Here is a 9,783-nt window from a genome sequence, read left to right as displayed (position 1 = left end):
CCGGAAAGGAAGAAAAAAGCGCTCGCCCATTATCCCTTTAAAAAACGATTCTCCGGCACACCGAAACCCCCGGCAGCCTCATTTTCCGACAGGATCAGGCCGCTCGATCTCCTATTTCCAATTACTGCCGGCAATAATTCGCTAACGCCGGGCAACCGGCCCATCGATCGGGCAGACGCGTTTCCACGCGTAAAACGCAACGAAACGCGCGTTTCAATCGCGAGCCGGCCGATTAGAATGCGCGCATGATTAGCGTCATAAACTTTTCAGACGGGGGTCGAAGGGCGGCGGTGGGGCACAGTGGGGTGGCGCGTTTAATTCCAACGAGCGGAAACGGTTGGCCGAAATGGGAATCGGAATCGACGCGCCGATGGATTCGATGCCGCGGTTTACGTGTAACCGATTAAACTACACCGAGCGCCGACTCATCTGCACCGAAAACCGGATGTGTCTCTGCGGAGAGAGGATTCCGCTGTCGTTGCAGCCGGAATTGAAACCGGCATTGAAACCGGCATGCCCCGGACCCGTCGTTCCGAGCTTTCCGCGATGGGCGACCAGCGGATCGACCTTGGATCGCTGCATCGTTTGGTTCGCTCCTGTGAATCTCTCTGTCTTCTTCCTGTATGTTTCCTTTTTCCATTTTTTATTTTTTTTTATACTATTAGTTTCCCCTGTTTCCTCCTTTTTTTCACCTTTATTATTGTCTGGTACTTGGAAGACTATTAATTTTAATATTATATTTTAATCGTTCGAATTTTAATCAAATTATCGATATTTGTAAACGATTCGAAGGTTATTTAAATCGCGTTGAATTAATGTTTTGTTAGGGGAATATAGAATATCTTGACCGAGCTGTGTAAGTCTCGTTGGCCTTCAAGGCTCGAGTGGCGTAGGAATCGCTACTGATAAATATCCAACAATCTAAATACACTTGAGATAAGCGAGATCCAGGGAAAAAACTGTGGATGACATATTTGTCACGATGGTCATCAGTGATCGGTGATACTAACGTAGAGACTGTGATTGGTGGTGATAAATAAGACTATTTATTAATTAATAATAATAATAGATTAGATTAACAATATGTGGGTGACGATTAAACATACGAATCTATATCGACTTCAATGGCTCACAACTAAAACACAACTAAGAACTCCTTTAAAGAAGTGTCTCTCAAGAACTTTCGTCCAATCACTACTCACTAACCACTTCTGCCTTCTTTTATATCTTCCCCAAAAGCCTCCCCTAACATGACAAAATGTGATCATACTATGGACCTGACGCATCGCTGGGGTTTTTCCAACCGACCTGGCCCTCGAACCCTCGCTGACTTTCTAAGCTAAAGATACCTATAAGCCAGGTGGAAATCCTGCGATATTACACTACTTTTTTAAATTTCTTAAAAATATTAACAACGTAAATAAATAGAAAACTTCGAATCGAAAGCGTTAATAATTTGCGCCATTTCTTTTCTGTTTCAGCCATATTGCTTGATAATTCATCGTTATATCCTATATCCTAAGAATGGAAATATTATCCTCTGAGCATATCATTTACGTTAATTTTTATTTTTACTTTCCATTAGAACAATCTAAAAACACTTGAGATTAGGGAGATCCAGGAAACAAACTGTGAATGATATACTTGTCACGGTGGTTATCAGTGATCGGTGATACTAATCTTTCAATTTCTTACAAATTTTAACAACGTAAATAAATAGAAAACTTTGAATCGAAAATATTAATCATTTGCGCCATTTCTTTTCTGTTTCCGCCATATTGTTTGATAATTCATCGTTATATCCTATATCCTAAGAATGGAAATTTTATTCTCTGAGCATATCATTTACGTTAATTTTTATTTGTACTTTCCATTGGAACAATAAATTTCTATTCTCGAATTCCAACATGGCGGACTTCCTGAAACCTTATTACGCTCTCTCTCCTTCTCAGGATCGTCAAAAAATTCGTCGATCACTCCCATACAGAAGTAAACGTTCTGCTGAATCATCGTAACTTCGTGTTGCAGCAAAACCCCCTATATATCCCATAGATAGTTTCTTACGATAACAGGAAGTACAACGGAGTTCGAATAGACGCTTAATCGACTAGACGAATTTCTGACATGAACTAACTGCCACTGACGCTAACTAAGTACTCGCAGCGTAGGTTTTGGATATGTATATAATATAGTATTTAATGAGGGAGGAGGTTGACCTCGGCTCTTGGCTACCAGACGAGCAAGTCAAACTTCGCGCGAGATTGAACTATGAAATAGAGAGCATACCTACTCAGCGGTGAGTAATACCTTTGGAAAATCACCACCGTGGCGAGTTTATCACTCGATCAAGTTTAATGGCTCGTGGTAGAGAAACAGGGAAGGCCATTTGATATTATTTATCAGATGCAACTGTGCCCGCACAATCCATCTCGAATAGAACAATAACAAATATTAATGTAGAAAATTCGTCAGAGGCACAATGCACGAGTGGTCATATAATTCACTGATATCGTATCTTTGCGAATAAAATTGAAATCGAATTACATATGCTTTCCCATCATCCTGTTGGGAAATTTATTTTACCATGTACCTCGATTAAAAAATTCTATTACTATCTTTTACATTTTATTTCTTTATCGATTAAATTATTATCAAATAACATTTTCGTTAATCGAATTTCGTAATTTCGTTATTTTCAATATTTTTTATTTAAAAAAATCTTTCCTCGTCTCGTTATTTTTAGTAATTTATGGTATACTTCATGCCTCGTTATCTTCATTCAGGAAAAAATGAAACGAAGCGAGGATAAAATTAGGAATAATTAATTACACTCTGCGTCTCGCTCTGGATCGGCATTTATGACTGGAAGTAGTTAGTGAAAGTGAATTACCACCGTGCGACATTTCTTTTATTCCTCGACGGTGAGGTCTCGACGGGATATCTTATTCGTCTTTAAAGGGACAGGAAACTTTCGACTTTCCATCGTTAAAGGCGTAATTTATCTTTCACGCGTCGGCCGGACTTCTCGTTTCCCAAATATCTCGTTCGCAGACCACTCGTGTAAAAGTTTCTTGAATAAAGAAACGCGAAAGAAAAACCGCCGGAACTTTCCGTCTAAATAAACGCGGACCACGGGTCAGGGGCTTCCGGTTGAAAATTTTAATCCCTCCCCAGGAAGGGCAGCAACGCAAAACTGCAACTTCCGCGTTTCTTGGGAAAAGCAGCTGCGCGTGTAAAAATTTAATCCACTCGAGAATGAAACGGACACCTCGAGGAAACGTTTTCCTGCGATGCCGGGGAAAAAGGAAACCGAGTTAACAAAACTTTCTGTGCAGCTTGTTCCTTTCTTTAAAATTCTAAGAAGCTTTTTATCAAAATCTTGCGAGAAACAGCTCTCAACTTCGAAGGGGCAAGTCTCTTGGAGAATTCCAGAAACTTTCGCAGTCGATTAAACTGTTGAGAAACGTCATTTACATGTAAGTAAAGTTCCAAAGCAAACCGTGTTTTACATTACCGAGAAATTACGCGAGATTAATTTTCGAACAATCGTGAAATCTGCTAGAACAAATGTGGTAATGATTACATAGATTTTTAAATATATACATATTGGAATGAGTGGAACAAGTATGCATGGGATGGAAATATCTAATGAATTCAGGTTATTATGATAAATAAGTATGCGTGTAATGATCGAGGTGTGTGTGAATTGTGTACTTTTGAATTCAGGTTATTATGATAAATGAGTATGCGTGTAATGATCGAGGTGTGTGTGAATTGTGTACTCTATGTAATGTATGAAAGAAGAAAGAAAAAAAGAGAGTAATTTGGCATAGGTTAGTTGCAATTGAGTATTAATAGTGAAAAGACGTGTGAGCATGTGATTGTGATAAAATAAATATATTTCAACGTAATATTTGTGTCTGATAAACTCTGTAATTAAATAAATAATTGTTCATATTGTTATTAAATTTCATCCACCACTAACAACAAATTTGATAAATTTCGCTTTCAAAAATTCGAAATATTTTTATACCTACTTGATCAATTAAATGAAAACCGTGATTTAAATACACGTTTCGAATCCAATCATATTTTGTATATATACAGCGAATGGGAGGAAATTAATTTCCTATTTTAGGAAAAACAGCAAGTACACTTTAATCTAGATATATTTATTCGCATATTTCTAGCGGCTTCTCTCTTTCTGGAGCAAAATTCCGAAACGAATTAAATACGGATATTCATTTCGAACTGAGAAACATTTCACAAGATATATAATGAGTCACGGAAAATTATTTTTCCAGTTGAAGCAGCTATCGAGACGGTTTTAATTAAAATCCATGTACCCGAATGCTGAAAGTTTGCCTCGATAAATATATCGCAATTACGATAGATAAATATTAAGATAAATTAAGGGGGTAGTTTTGCCAAGCGTTAGTTCAGATTATCAGCTGCCAAACATTCTAACAGCGATTACAAGGGTGCCTAGGGAATGCCAATGCGATTGTAGATGCGCTGACGCGAAAACGCTCGCATATTACCACGTGCACGACGATCCAGCGAGGGATGAGCAAGCGGCCGCAATCAAAGATGGAAGGAACAAAGCTAAACGCGGCTCTGCGGCCTTGCATTAGCGAATATAAAGCCGATTAAATTTAATTAGCAATGCGAGAAAACGAGATTGAAATCACCGAGACGAGCCGCCCGTGCTCGGTTAACCGACGAAAAATACTCCACGTTACTACGAATTTATACGGGAGAAAGCAAGCTGTTATGATGATCTAATGCTCGCCTCGAATTCGTATCTCCATGCTTATACATGAATTCAGAGGATGGTTGATTACTCGTCGATCCAATTTTCGTGTACAAAAAGTGCGCGAAGTATGGGAAATTTAATAAATTGAGGAAAGTGTATGATAAATATCGTGTGTCACTGATTCGATAAATTGCATTGAAGCAGCAGTGAAATGAAAATGAAATTGATAAACAAAGCTAAGTAAAATTAATTATTAACTTGTATAGAGTAGTAGTATAGGACGTACTACACTGGAGACCTCAGAATGTTCGAAATTAATTTTTAACACAAGAATGATATTACCAATTTAGTCAAAATTACTAGTCTAGTAATTTTCCTTTCTCAAAATATATATCTATTTTTAAAAAAATTTATGTCGACTCGTGTTGAGATAGTACCACTAAAATTACTATTATCCATGTTTAGGTACCTATTAAATATCGATAGTTCTGATGTTAAATAGAGGATGCTTAATTAAAATTTAAAAAATGATCGGTTAATATCAAAAAGAAAACTCCCACAATTTTTAGACACGAAGTAGTACCGAAGTCGGTAAAAACAACATCAAATATCGTGGATACTGCGTCATAAAATTGACATATTAGTAATATTCGTACACCCCATTGGAAGGTTTAAGAACCAAAGCAAATATTTCCCCGAACCACCCTGCAAAGCTTTATAAGCGGCGGAAATTTTCCGACCGCCATATATATGCGCTTTATATCACACATAAACGTCAACTTCCATGCCAGGGGATAGATCCGCGTGATAGTTTTCAAAACGCGCAAAACTACCCCCGACGTTGGGTGATAGCTGCCGATTGAATCGGATGAATTGGAAACGCGCCATCAATTTTGGAAAGTAAATACAAACGCGCGGCTCGTACAGACGCGAACGAGAGACGAAAAGCGGAAAGAAAGAGACGAAAGAAAGGAAAACCTTGGACTGGGGGGGAAAAAAAGGAAAATATCCATCCGGATGAACCGATCGCGAAGCACGCTCCGTGACACCGATGATCCACGACGTCTCGCGATAAGGGAATGCTAAAAATCGAGGATGAAGGCCGAAGTCGTTTACTCTGCGACTGCATGGAGCGTTTAATAGACCGATAAATAGATAATGGCGCTGCCGACCATTCATAAAGCATGAAAATGAGCGACCCCCGGCCGGAAATTCGATGAACACGCGATCGATGGACGGTAGCAATGCCGCAGAGACAGGAATGGCGAAAAATTCGTCGGTAAAAGCGGATTTCCACCGGCGAATTGTCGTACACGCATTATCGGAAGAATTCGTTCGACTGGCCAATGATTCAAAACTCCCGACTCCGAGAGACAAATCATTGGGAATAGTGCCACTTCGAAATTGAAAATACTCGTGTATGAACGATTTTTCTGCGAGAAAGAGCGACGAGTTCGATATCGGCTCGAATAAAACATGGAAGTCGTTATGGGAGCAGAAATAATACTTAAGGAATTCATAATTAATAATTAATTTTCTACCGGAAAATTTATATACGAAATTCTAAAATTTTTTACTGGCAAATACATATATATAAATCTGGTATATATTTATATATTCTAGAAAAATTTGGAGTACGTGAGGTCCAGGTCACTGAGGAAAAACATTATCTATTTATTTCAGCAATGGTCGTGCATCATAGAATGAAAATTTAATAAAATTTAATAAAATAAATTAAATTAAATAAATAAAAAAGTAAATAAATAAAATTACTTAAGACAAGGATTACCTGTAAATTTCCCAAAATTTTATTTAACTTAAATTTTATTTAATTATTTATTTTATTTAACTTTTTCATAAGATCAAGATGAGCCTTGATACGTTGACGACCGACCACGATGATTTCCGTTTTGCTGGGCATTCTTCCGCGAAGAAATTCGTACAAATATTATTTTATTGTAATATAAGAAAAATACTATCCCCTAATGTTCAATGAAGAATATAAATTTAGCTCTTTAGCGACAGACTTGATGCCGTAGATCGTTTTACTCGGAGCTTAGAGCTAATGTTTAATTATATGCCCGGTCCTACGTGAAAGGATGGAGATCGAATATCCGGTCATCAATCTGTTAAATGGGTTTCTAGGTATAGTCCCATGGTGTTAACATATCGCAGGTCTTTTTATTACTAATCGTGTCCAGTTGCTCTATTGCTAGTCTCAGGCAGCTATTTCATATCCATTCTTGATTGATATATAGATGTCCCGTCAATGACCTCTAATGACGCAATAGCAAGGTGTCTCGTCATCCATCCACAGTGCGTTAACAGTGGAAGCATCAAACGAATTAAAACGACTGGTTCGTGATTTCCCGTTTTACTGGAGGCATATAGCTGCGTTTAGAACCGTCCCATAAGTAGTTACCTTCATCATACCACCTTAATTAATATTACCTGGCTGGACTGTATAGTTAGATACATATTACAAGTCTGTAATTCAACTCGCTGTTAATACGTTGCTCGAAACGTTGACTCTTATCAAGATACCAGATACATATACATCTATTTATCTTTGTTATACGACTTTAATTGATATTACCCACGTATACTGTATACCTGGGTACATATTGGAAGTACGTAGTTATGCTCGCTGTTAATACATCACTTGAAATATTGAATCACCTATATCTATAATAAATAACTAAATGTACTGTACAAACAGATTATGACAATTACGGTGGTACATTGAAGACGAATAATTAAGTTATATTATAATATAACTTAATTATTCGTCTTTAATTCGTCGTCATCACCGTAATTGTTATCGTCTGTTATATAATATTATTATATAATATATAATTATATTATATTATATTATATTGTATTATATTATATTATAATAGTTATATTATAATATAACTTAATTATTCGTCTTTAATTCGTCGTCATCACCGTAATTGTTATCGTCTGTTATATAATATTATTATATAATATATAATTATATTATATTATATTATATTGTATTATATTATATTATAATAGTTATATTATAATATAACTATTATAATATAATATAATAAGGAATACATCTGTCCCCTATGGGAATTCTCGAAATTCGTCTAAAAAAATGATTAAAAATCCATCACTAAAAATCGATCACTAATATAAGCCTCGCTAATATAAAAATATCGTAAAAATTGATACCATGCAAAATTAAATATTATACGCTGTTTTCGAAGATTCGATACACGTTTAAAATCACCAGGACACGTTGTTTGCGGTTTCGTTGTTCGTTCCGTTTCGAAAACCAAATTCCCGAAACGCGCTATATATCCCGGGCCAACCTAACGGGAAAATAATTCGATATGCTCTCAACTGTACCGAAATCTGTTAAAAAAAAAAAAAAAAAAAAAAAAAAAAGGGGGGGAAAAAGAGGAATAACTTTGCGCTGGTTAAACGGTCGTTCGATGCACGCGGAAAATTATGCGCCGAGTTGCGCGACTGATGGATCAACCCGCGAATCCAGTGCGCCATTTTCAGCGGCGAAAAACAAAAACAGGTTGATGCAAATTATACCAAGGCCAAACGAGTCGCATTGTCGTGAACCTATTCTCCGCTGTTCCTTCTCAAATTTACGTCGGAAAAACCACACGTGGAAAGTCTATTTTCCGGCAGTTTCGCGACGTTAATACTATTTCGCCGCATTTCCCGACCATTTCATTTTTTATCGCGCCGAAATTACGAGACCAGGGCCGTACGTTTCTCGCTGATTTAGCCGCGCCTCGTTCCGTCTCGTTTCGCCACGACCGCGGAAAACGCCATTAATCGGAATATCCGCGAGTGTACGTACTGTATTCTCATTTATACGCAAATGTAACCGACAGAACGGCGGAACAGAGATGCCGCGGATTCGGGGGCCGCTGGAATTTAGTTGGGAAATGCAAAGCAAAGTCACGGGCAGAATGTTCGCGTTCGAGGCCGGTCGGTTAACGAACGAACAACCCTCGAAGATGGCGCCCGCTGTTTTCGCGACAATGGTTGGGGGGATAAAGCAGGAATTGTTAAGAGAATTAGCTGGAAAGAGTTCTTTGCGAGAATATTTCGAGAGGTAATTTATGTACAGAAATTACGTAAAAGTGACTTCAAAGCCGACAGTTCATTAGCTGAAAACTTATAATTAACGTAAATCTGATCAATAATGGATGTATAATTATAGATGAATAATTGGAAAAGCTATTGGATTTTAATTATAAATACGATACCGATGATTTAAAGTTCGAACTATCGGTTGATAAATTAATCCTACGTGCTCGAGAGGCGCCCTTCATTCACCATTTGATAAAATTTCTAAGCTCGATATTCATTAATATGTCAAATTTCAGATAATGTAACGATGTGCGAGGTATCGAAATCAAATAATTCTACGTGTTAATTATCATACGATTTCTTATTCACTGCTCAGAAAAATATCGTCAGCTTTGTAACAGGAAATCTTTGAATTCCCGTTCTTCTTTAGCCAGAAAATCGTCGAGTGCAAAGGATTAAAATTATAAAGAGAAAATAATAATGTGGAAGAGTTTCTAATTTCTCGCTCCATGTTACTAGACGCTTCTAGTGACATCTGGTATTTTCGGCAATTTTAATAAAACCTAACGATGGAAGTCACTTCCTTCTAAACAACCATAAAGAAAGCACGTATAGTTATCCTGAGAGATTATCCTGACAAAATCTAACCTATCCACGGTATTCTCCAACAAATAAAATATTTTTAGCGAATTAATTTAATTAATTAATTAAGCGGGAATTACATGAGTATATAAACTGTATTATTAGCGTATATAAACTGTAGAATTAAAAATCGAACTGTTATTATTATTTCTTACTTTTCACGTAAAAGAAATGGTCTTATTAATTATAAAGACCAGATTACTCGTAAAGCGAAAAAGTTGAGGAATTACAGGCACCGATAGGTTTCGAGGAATTTATAAATTATCCGTATTTAATAACCATAATGGAGCTTAGACGAATGA

The sequence above is a fragment of the Eufriesea mexicana genome, unplaced genomic scaffold, assembly GCF_001483705.2.
Source record: "Eufriesea mexicana isolate 0111107269 unplaced genomic scaffold, ASM148370v2 scaffold794, whole genome shotgun sequence".
NCBI classification, from domain to species: Eukaryota; Metazoa; Arthropoda; class Insecta; order Hymenoptera; family Apidae; genus Eufriesea; species Eufriesea mexicana.
This window is presented reverse-complemented; position numbering follows the sequence as displayed.